Source organism: Triticum dicoccoides, chromosome 2A (genome assembly GCF_002162155.2).
Source record: "Triticum dicoccoides isolate Atlit2015 ecotype Zavitan chromosome 2A, WEW_v2.0, whole genome shotgun sequence".
NCBI lineage: Eukaryota > Viridiplantae > Streptophyta > Magnoliopsida > Poales > Poaceae > Triticum > Triticum dicoccoides.
This window is the reverse complement of record NC_041382.1, coordinates 414,353,270-414,364,886: the sequence shown is the minus strand read 5'-3', so window position 1 is coordinate 414,364,886 and position 11,617 is coordinate 414,353,270.

The window sequence follows — 11,617 nt, the reverse complement described above, 5'->3', positions numbered from 1 at the left end:
GAATGCAAAGGAAATTTGGGATACTTTGATTGATATGCATGAAGGTACCGACTCCGTCAAGGAATCCAAGTTTGATGTGATTCAAAGTCAGCTTGACAAGTTCAAAATGAAGGATGGTGAAGGTGTCACTGAAATGTACTCTAGGCTTGCTCTTATCACAAATGAGATCGTCGACTTAGGAAGTGAAGAGATGACCGACAAATTCATCATCAAGAAGATCCTAAGAGCTTTGGATGGAAAATATGATACCGTATGCACATTGATCCAAATGATGCCCAATTACAAAGATCTCAAGCCAACGAAAGTCATTGGAATAATTGTTGCTCATGAGATGTCACTCAAGGATAACGAGGAGCTCCATAACAAGTCAAGTGGTGCTTACAAAGCCTCATGTGAAGCTCCCACATCATCAAGTGAGAAACAAACCTTGAATGAGGAATTGAGCCTAATGGTGAAGAACTTCAACAAGTTCTACAAAAGTAGAAGCAAAGAGAGAAGTTCCAAGTCAAGGTCCTACAATGACAAAAGATCTTCTAGTCGAGAGTGAAATTTCTACAATTGTGGAAGACCCGGACACTATTCGAATGAGTGTACGACACCCTACAAGATAAGATTCTCAAAAAATAAGAAGTAGAAGAGAAGAATCACCATCAAGAGAGAGGAGTAGAGATGATCGTTATGAATGAAGAACATCCCGGAGAAGCAAGGATTCAGAAAGGAAGGACAAGTCATCAAGGAGCTACACAAAACGAAGACATCAAGCTCATGTTGGTGAATGGGTATCCGGCTCCGACTTCGACAATCACTCCGAGAGAAGCTATCACTCCGACTCCGAATATACTCAAGATGAAGGTGTTGCCGGTCTAGCACTTGTGTCAACCAACTCCTACGACATATTTGATTCACCAAATGAAGGACTTGGAAGATGCTTCATGGCTAAAGGCCCAAAGGTATCACACCCCGAGTATGTTGATTTCAATAGTGATGAAGACGACTTGTTAGGTGATGATGATTTACTTGTTGACAACTCTAGTGATGAATACTATGATGAAACATCAATTAATCATGCTAATCAAGATAAAACGAATGACAATGATAAGGAGAAGATTGAGTTTCTAACAAAAGAACTAAACACTCTTAAGTTAGCTCATGAAACTGTCTTAGGAGATCTTCGAGAACTTTAAAGGACTCATATGAAATTACATTTTGAAAAGCTCAACCTTGAGCAAGAGCATGAGTTCTCAAAGGCAATGAATGATGATCTTCGCAAGAAAAGTTCTTCTTACATTGCCAAGCGTTTATTCTTATCCACTTACATGCCTCAAGTCAAGTCTAGTAGCAAGAACAAGAAAGATTCTTCCTCTAGTAGTAACAATAATCATGCTAAATCCAATGTTGTTGCTTCTAGTAGTTCTTTTGATTCCACTAATGATTCTATTAGCCAAGTTACACTTGAGCAAGAAAATAGCTTATTGAAGGGAATTATAGAGAAAGGTGTTTACAAGAGCCTTGCCGAGAGTAAGCAATTCGAGGAAATTGTACACAAGCAAGGAAGGCACCGAAAAAACCAAGGTGTTGGTTTTGAACGAAAGTTCAATGCCAATGGAGTTGAGTGGGAAGAATATCAATACCCCAAGACGAAGTTTGTTCCTCAACAAAAGAAGTATGATCCTACTTCCTTCAAAGGGACACAAGCTCAAGATGATCTTCCACCACAAGACTACGAGCAAAAAGGCAGGGATAAGCTTCAAGAGGAAATTGATGCATTTGCAGAAGCACCCAAGGCCTTGGTTAAGTGGGTTCCCAAGACTACATCAAGTTCTACTTCATCAAGTACAACTACAACTTCAAGGATTCCCATCAAGCTGACGTGGATCCCGAAGAAGAAGAACTAGAGAGTTCCTGAGGGTGACTTCGCCAACATACTTCACTCTTATCATTTTGGCAAGAACAAGTGCAATCAACTTCCACATCTTGTACTAGTTCAAGGAGTCACAAACCCTCTTGTTGGTAAGACAAGGGACAAGGTAACCTAATGCTTTCATAGACATCATCTTGTGTGTGCATCACTCTATGTCTATGGATATCCTTGTTTGTTCCTTGTGGGACTAACCCGTGTAGGTATTGAAAGTGCAACTCACTCCAAAGGATTTCTCCAAATGATCTTCATCAACATTGAGCATCCACATCTTCAACACCTACATGAAGTCATCATCGACAAAACTCAAGGTTAGTTCATCCCTCTTAGGGGGGATCTCGCATCTAGGGGGAGCTTTACTCTAAGAATCGAGCTAAAGCAACTCTAATGGTGTGAACACAACAATGCTTTATGTAAAAGTGGTAACCCCACTTGTGCTTAAACGATGAGTATGACCTATGATCAAATGTTGTCATTTGACTCCTAAGTCAATATACTCATATATAGATGACCTAGTCATCGCCAATTGCTTGATAGATGCTAGAATTGGTTGTGCATGCTTTGCCACATATTTCATTTGCCATTTTATTGTGTGAGCATGTTGGTTTCATAATTTACTCATTCGAGGACATCCACTTGTTGTTTTGATTGTTTGGTTCCTTTTCTTTTGCCAAGTGGATGGACAAGAATGCCTAAGAACCTTCTCTAGCTATCTATGCTTTTCTTGTCTCAAACTCCATTCATGCTACATCACAAAGTTTGATCAAGTCAGATTCGAACCACTCTGTGTGAGGAGCACTCGGAGTCCCCGATTGGTCATAGACTTAAACTTCCAAAACTTCTTTGTGTGTTTCAGTCTGACCGATTCATCCATTTCGGTCATACCGAGATCACTAAGTCGATCTAGGTTTTGAATCTCGGTGCAACCGATTTGAACTTTTCGGTCACACCAAGTTGCAGTAACTGTTTGCAGTTATGCATCTCGGTGCCATCGAGTTGTTCCACTCGGTCACACCGACAGGGTCAGGCTATATGTATCCCCGGGCCAAAATTTGGAAAATTCTCCAAACCCCTTTGCCCGCGCAGCCTGCTCTGCCTCCCTGGGTCTCCGGATTGTCCTCCTCATCGCCAGCTGCCTCCCACCGTTGGTCTCCGCCGCCGTCAACGGAAATCGTCTCCGCCGTTGCCATCGTAGCAGGTCCATCGCCGCACTTAGGGTATGGACTTGATCCTTGTGCTAATCTCACTCCGATTCCTAGCACATTGCTTTGCCATGTATCTTGCCACGATTGAGATCACTCTATCCAGCGAAATCACTCCGTAGTTTAGTTGTGGATTGAAAATTAAGGGTTAGGTTTTCAACAAAATCATCTCGGACCAACCGAGTTGTTGAAATCGGTTCCACCGATTTGGCTAAGGCCATTGCACATGTGATTCTTGGTCTGAGCGAGAATTGCAAATTGGTGTGACCGAGTTCAATTCTTTGTGAAACCCTAGCAGTCTCGGTGCCTGTCGGTGTCAAAACCGGCGGATCTCGGGTAGGGGGTCCCGAACTGTGCGTATAAGGTGGATGATAATAGGAGGCAAGGGACACGATGTTTTACCCAGGTTCGGGCCCTCTTGATGGAGGTAAAACCCAACGTCCTGCTCGATTAATATTGATGTTATGGGTAGTACAAGAGTAGATCTACCACGAGATCAAGGAGGCTAAACCCTAGAAGCTAGCCTATGGTATGGTTGTTGTTCTCCCTACGGACTAAAACCCTCCGGTTTATATAGACACCGGAGGGGCTAGGGTTACACAGAGTCAGTTACAATGGTAGGAGATCTACATATCTGTATCGCCAAACTTGCCTTCCACGCCAAGGAAAGCCCCTTCCGGACACGGGACAAAGTCTTCAATCTTGTATCTTCATAGTCCAAGAGTCCGACCGAAGGTATAGTCGGCTATCTGGACACCCCCTAATCCAGGAATCCCTCAGTAGCCCCCGAACCAGGCTTCAATGACGACGAGTCCGGCGTGCAGATTGTCTTCGGCATTGCAAGGCGGGTTCTCCTCCAAATTCCGTGTACCTGTTGAATAATGTCCGATTTCTTGTAAATCTAGCGCTCCTTGGCTTCTACGCCCAATAATGGCCGTCTTCCACGTGTCAAACGAATACAAAAAGTCAGGGTGTTTTTACATTTACACCCCTAGTCGCGTGAATGAGCCGCCTATTTAAGGGGACGAGGATTTAGATCCAAACCACACCTTCTCCCCTCCGCGAGTATTCATCAGAGCGTATCCGACCAAGGTCCATTCTATCATGGCCGGCCACCGCAGCTCCTCCTCTCGCCCTTCCAGCCCTCAGCCTGGAGATTGGGAGAGATGCTCCATCCTGCACAGCGAGCTAGTGACGCTCCAGACCAAGGGATTTCTCCCCCCGGCCTATATGGTCCCGGTTTGAGTCGGACTTGCCACCTATAATGGCGGAGAGCAAGCGGAGAGTGCCCCCAATCCCTCCAAAGGAGAGCGGGTATGCCTTGTCCCTTACTTAATAAGAGGGCTCAGATTTCCAATTCATCCGTTTCTCCGGGGCTCCTGGAGTTCTATGGCCTCCAACTGCACAACCTCACGCCTGCCTCCATATTGCATATTGTGGGCTTCGTAGCCCTTTGCGAGCTGTTTTTGGGCTGCGAGGCTCATTTCGCGCTATGGAAAAGGCTATTCTGCCTTGTGCCCCGTTCTCAGAAGGGGTCAATATATCAAGTGGGCGGAGCCGAAGTGTGGCGCATTGCCAGGACCGGATATCTATCCGGAACCCCAAAGAAGGCGTCCGAGGACTGGCCTTCAGAATGGTTTCATATAGAGGACGTCCCACTGCCGGATCCTGTCCGGATCGGCCTCCCTGAGTTCGACAGTGCTCCCCTAAAGAAGCGCCTAAGCTAGCGTCCACGGAGCCCTCAAAGGGAAAGTGACAAGGACGTTCTTTACCTGATGGGCCGGATAAGATTGTTAGCTCATTCCGGACTGACCATGATCGGGGTCATGGCCGCATGCATCATGCGAGGGGTGCAGCCGCTTCAGTATAGAGGCCACCCCATGTGGGACTTCAACGGGGAGGACGACGCCACCCGCCACGGTCGTAAGGGGCCAGATTCGGCTGCCGCTCTAATAAAGATCTTGTCCGCTTTGTACAAGGGAGAAGAGGAGGAATTTCTCCGTGTCAACCCAGAGGGTGGATTTTCTATGTACAATCCCCCAAGTTGGGTAAGTGGACACTTTTACTTGCCCATCCGTTTTATATTCCCATCGTTAAATATTCAGTCTAACGACTTCAATGCAGGAACTGCGCTAGGCTGTTAAAGAAATAAACAGCCCTCCTCCACAACCCGAGGATCCGGGACGGTCCCTCGACCCGGCCTCTCAAGAGGATCCGGACTTATCTGTGGAGCTGATTGATGGGGTGTTTCATCAATTGAGCAAGGACAACGCCTTGGTGGCCATTACGGTCGATTACCCAGGGCTACTCCCAGCCTCACTGGTAACTGAGACCGAAGTCCCAACACTTTGAAAGGGGATCTATCCTCATGTGTTTTCGATTGCCGTATGACAACCGTGTTTTTCAGGGGAGGTCCTTGAGACGGGAGGCCGAGCCTGCGGCGACTAGCCAATGAGGGGCGGCAAGGCCCCGCGGGCTGAAAAGAAGTGCGGTCCGGACTGAGACACCGGCGCAAAGGTATAGCGCGCCATCTTATTCCCAGGTGTTATTCCTTCAAGGCGTATTAACGCTCATGCTCTCTTCAAGACGAAGAGACCTCGCCGGACTATATCCGGAGAGGTTGCCAATCGCGCCTCCACCAGCCAGGCTCCAAAGCCTGGTCCAGAAGCGGAGGCGAACACAAGGCGCGCACCGGACACTCCTCCGACAGAGGATGCGGACAGGCTGTCTGCCACCAATTCCGAGGTGGAGAGTGCCATGAACCACAGGCGTCGCCGAACAGTTCTTCGCGACGCTTGTTTCTCCAAAGAGGCATTGGATGCCTTCAATTCGGGAGATGCATACCTCCGTGCCGCTCAAAATGGTCTAGCTAGAGCCACGGAGCAATATGTAAAAGACATACGGGTAAGAAAATTTTGGTAATTATATATATACCAGTAGCCCCCGAGACTTGAAATAGTTAGAATAACTAATTTAAGGATCATGTGTTATGTAGGTTCTTACACAAAAGAATACCCTACTGTCCCAGGAGCTGGAAGAGTGCAAATCCCAACTTGAGGCCGCACTAGCCGCAGCAGGGGAGCCCAAGGAGACCCCCTCTGGTAGTATACGCTTTGAAAGATAAGTATTTTGCGAAGTGCGGCATGGGTGCAAATCTGACAAATGAAATTGCAGATGGCGCCGGATTAAATCTGGAAGAGCAAAAACTCCTATGCCAGCTAAAGGCTGGTGAGAGCATGCTGACAAAGGTGAAGCGGGAGAAGAATGATCTCCAAGATGCCAACACCAAGCTGGGCGTTGAACTGAAGGATGTTCGTGCCCAGCTGTTGGACTCAGTTAAGGAGAATCGGTGGCTTCGACGCGGCATATTTAGTAAGTTCTTAAACGAACTTTGAAAAAGAGTTCGGCGAGGAAGTCGACTAACAGAGTAATGTCTGTAGGTATGCTAACAGGTCATCCTGCAGAGGAAATGCCCGGTTCTATGGGTGACCTTCTTCCCAAGTTTGGCAGGTGATGCAAGGCGTCGCCCAGGCCTTGTGGCCATCCGTCTCCATGCCCGAAGGCCTTGGAGAGCTTGTAGAGAAGCTGAAGGGAGCGCGGCGGCGCTTCCGATTGTGGAAGATGTCGGCCTGCCGTCAAGGCGCCAGGGAGGCCTGGGCCATGGTGAAGACGCGGTACACGAAGGCTGACCCAAACCACATGGCCGAGGTCGGACCCGTGGGGCCCGATGGGAAGGAGATCCCTGTGAGCTTAGTATACGGCCAAGTAGAATTGGCCGCAAAGTATTCCCAATAGGACTGCAAACTAGACAGCCTGTTAGATGGTATTGAAGAGGAATACAATTAGTCAGATTGACTATGTAATTTTAATTGACATGTGTAATGCCTTCTAGCCGGATTGTAGATCGTTTGTCATGGCCGACCTTTTCGCTTCAACCTCGGGACCTGACGGTCTGGAGTGTGTCCAAATACCCTCGCAGTTATATAAGAACCGGGGTATGCATGGAGACCAGACGTAGGGGTCATTAGTGCTTGAACAGACAAGTGCCCAACTAGTTATGTTATATTACATTAGTAAGAAACATCTTCCAGGGAGAATAGTTCCGTTAGGGGTTCCTTTCCCTGGGAGGCATGCCCTAAGGTGCATGTCCATTCTGCGAAAAGAGACGCAGGAAAAACATCTAGGGGCGTATAGATAAATAGGTGAAAAAAAGATCATCTTTAGTTCACCGACCGAATATTCCCTTAAGAACGCTAGCTTTCAGCTTCACCCAGTCTGAGGTACACATCCGGCTGACCCGACAGTAACAATCGCAGAGGTGCTCCCTTTACCACCTAGCCGAACAATCGGGAACGTAGGGGTAAGCACATGAGCCAGGCAACCCAGCTTGGCCAAAACTTAAGTCATATCGATGCATATAATGGTGAATAAAAGGTACATGCAGAAGTGTGACACATGTGTTGGGCATGAAGCCCATATAATAAGCTTCTATTTAAAGAAGCCCCCAGGTTTAATGAGCATGGATAGAGCCTCACTTTATGAGCCTTTAAAGGCTATAAGAGAGAGGGAGGGGAGAAGGAGAGAAATGTAAGATGGAAAGTATATAAAAAATGGACAGAGGAAGGAGACGAACACAGAGTCCGACGCTAGGCATAGAATCTTCGGAGACGGGCTGCGTTCCATGGGTTCGGCTCGAGTTGGTTATCCGATGCATCTCGCAGGCGGTACGCTCCACCAGTCAAGACTTGGTCAATTATGAAGGGACCTTCCCACTTGGGCTTGAGTTTGTCCTTTTTCTTGTCCGGCAGGCGTAGAACTAATTCACCAACATTGTAATTTTTGGCCCGTACTTCTCTGCTTTGGTATCTTTGAGCCTGCTGTTGATAGAATGCGGAACGGGCTTTTGCCACATCACGCTCTTCCTCCAAGGTGTCCAAACTGTCCTGCCGATCGAGCTCGGCTTCTCTTTCTTCGTACATGCGCACTCGAGATGAGTCATGAATTATGTCGCAGGGCAAAACTGCCTCTGCGCCGTACACCATGAAGAATGGTGTGCATCCGGTGGTGTGATTCGGCATGGTCCGTAGCCCCCAGAGTACGGAGTCGAGCTCCTCTACCCAGTGCGTGTTAGATTCCTTAAGGGACCGCACTAATCTGGGTTTGATGCCGCTCATGATAAGACCATTTGCACGTTCGACCTGGCCGTTAGTTTGTGGGTGATAGACGGAAGCATAATCGAGCTTGATGCCCATGTTTTTGCACAGAGTTTTACCTCGTCGGCCATAAAGTTCATGCCGTTATCAGTGATGATGCTATGGGGGACGCTGTAACGGTGTACAACCCCGGATATAAAGTCTATCACCGGTCCGGATTCAGCCGTCTTAACAGGCTTGGCTTCTATCCATTTGGTGAACTTATCCACCATGACCAGTAAGTATTTTTTCTTGTGGATTCCGCCTTTAAGGGGTCCAACCATGTCAAGCCCCCAGACCGCGAAGGGCCAAGTGATGGGGATAGTTTGGAGGGCGGTGGGTGGCATATGGCTTTGGTTTGCAAAAAGCTGGCAACCGACGCATCGTTGGACTAAGTCCTGGGCGTCTGCCCGGGCCGTCGGCCAATAAAAGCCTGTACGGAAGGCCTTGCTTACAAGGGACCGAGCTGCAGCGTGATGACTGCCGAGTCCGGCATGAATTTCAGCCAGGAGGTTCCGCCCTTCCTCTTCGGAGATGCACCTTTGAAGGACTCAGGTAGTGCTTTTCTTATAAAGGTCTCCCTCATGGACTTTATAGGCTTTAGATCGCCGCACTATGCAGCGTGCCTCATTTTGGTCCTCGGGGAGTTCCTGCCTAGTAAGGTAGGCGAGGAATGGTTCTGTCCACGGGGCGATGACGGCCATTATTACGTGGGCTGAAGGTGTTATTTCATTGGTAGAGCATCCAATTATGTCAGAGTGTTCGGTGTCGGGCAGTGCGGTTGGGTCTGGGCTGTTATTGTCGGGTTCCCCTTCCCATACTACGGATGGCTTGAACAGCCTTTCCAAGAAGATGTTGGGGGGGGGGGGACTACATCGCGTTTTGTGCCGATGCGTGCCAGAACATCTGCCGCCTGATTATTTTCCCGGGCTATATGGTGAAATTCGAGCCCTTTCGAACCGAGCTGACATTTTTAGGACGGCGTTGCGATAAGCTTCCATTTTTGGATCCTTGGCATCAAAGTCCCCATTTAGTTGGGATATTGCGAGGTTCGAGTCCCCGCACACCTCTAGGCGTTGAATGCCCATGGATACTGCCATCCGGAGACCATGTAAAAGGGACTCATATTCGGCTGCATTGTTGGAGTCTGTGTACATTATCTGGAGTACATATTGAACTGGGTCTCCTGTGGGGGACGTCTGAAAGATCATGGATGTCGCCTAGAGGGGGGGGGGTGAATAGGCGTTTTAAAATAATTACGATTTAGGCTTGAACAAATGCGGAATAAACCTAGCGGTTAATTTGTCAAGCACAAAACCTAAAACAACTAGGCTCACCTATGTGCACCAACAACTTATGCTAAGCAAGATAAGCAACTATGTGATAGCAAGATATATGACAAGAAACAATATGGCTATCACAAAGTAAAGTGCATAAGTAAAGAGCTCGGGTAAGAGATAACCGAGGCACGCGGAGACGATGATGTATCCCAAAGTTCACACCCTTGCGGATGCTAATATCCGTTTGGAGCGGTGTGGAGGCACAATGCTCCCCAAGAAGCCACTAGGGCCACCATAATCTCCTCACGCCCTCGCACAATGCAAGATGCCGTGATTCCACTAAGGGACCCTTGAGGGCGGTCACCGAACCCGTACAAATGGCAACCCTTGGGGGCGGTCACCGAACCCGTACACTTTGGCAACCCTTGGAGGCGGTCACCGGTACCCGTCAAATTGCTCGGGGCGATCTCCACAACCTAATTGGAGACCCCGACGCTTGCCCGGAGCTTTACACCACAATGATTGAGCTCCGAACAACACCAACCGTCTAGGGCGCCAAGGCACCCAAGAGGAACAAGCTCTAGGGTGCCCAAACACCCAAGAGTAATAAGCTTCTCAAACTTCACTTCCACGTATCATCGTGGAGAACTCAAACCGATGCACCAAATGCAATGGCAAGGGCACATGGAGTGCCCAAGTCCTTCTCTCTCAAATCCCATCGGAGCAACTAATGCTAGGGAGGAAAATGAGAGGAAGAACAAGAAGGAGAACACCAAGAACTCCAAGATCTAGATCCAAGGGGTTCCCCTCACATAGAGGAGAAAGTGATTGGTGGAAATGTGGATCTAGATCTCCTCTCTCTTTTCCCTCAAAAACAAGCAAGAATCCATGGAGGGAATGAGAGTTAGCAAGATCAAAGAAGGTCAACAAAGGGGGAAGAACACGAGCTCAAAGGGTTAGGTTCAATGGGGAAGAAGACCCCCTTTTATAGGAGGGGGAAAATCCAACCGTTATGTGCTCAGCCCGCACACGAGCGGTACTACCGCTCCTCGTCCCGGTACAACCGGGACTCACAGTATGCGTGCAGAACCCTACCAAGCGGTACAACCGGGCGACCAGGCGATAGCACCGGTTGAGAAGAACAACCGGACCAACCGCCCAGCCACCGCTCAACCACCGCATAGGAACAGAAGGGAGTCACCCCTGAGTGCGGTAGTCGAGCGGTACCGGGCCGGTGCAACCGCATGGCCTTGAGCGCTCGGGCAGCTAAGTCCTGAGCGGTCGAACCGCTCTGGACACCGGTGGTACCGGTACGACCGGACCAACCGGGCCACCACCGCCCGAGTACCGCATCAAAACAGAGGCCTGACCGGTACTTGGGCGGTGCCTGGCCGGAATAACCGCCCAAGTCTTTGCTGAGCAAGTTGGCGGTACCACCGCCCGGAAGCAGCGGTACAACGGCTGAGAGCTCCAAGCGGTACTACCGCTGGGGCATGCGGTACTACCGCTAGGACCAGACAAAAACCACTCTCAAGAAAACCAGAACTGCCATAACTTCTGCATATGAGCTCCGAATTGAGCAAACTCAAGCTTGTTGGAAACAGGACGACGAGTAGCATCAAAACAACAACAAATAGAGGAGTGAAACAAATAGAGGAGTGAAACCTCCAACCGAGAAGAACCGGCAAAACCTCCAACATCGAAAACATCATAGAAGATGCATGTGAACTCCCTTTTCGATGAACTCGAGCTTGTCATCAAGATGACCATAAGCTCTAAGACTCACAAAGAGAACCAAACAAGAACCAAGAAAGATGATGCAAGGATGCAATGGTTTGAGCTCTCTACGAACGATACGATCAAGCTACTCATCGAGAGCCCCCCTTGATAGTACGGCAATCGATCCTATAAGCCGGTCTCCCAACTACCATCATGAGACCGGTAAAATAGAAAACCTATCAAGGGCAAACCTTTGCCTTGCACATGGTCCACTTGAGCTAGATGATGACAATCTTGACTCCCTCA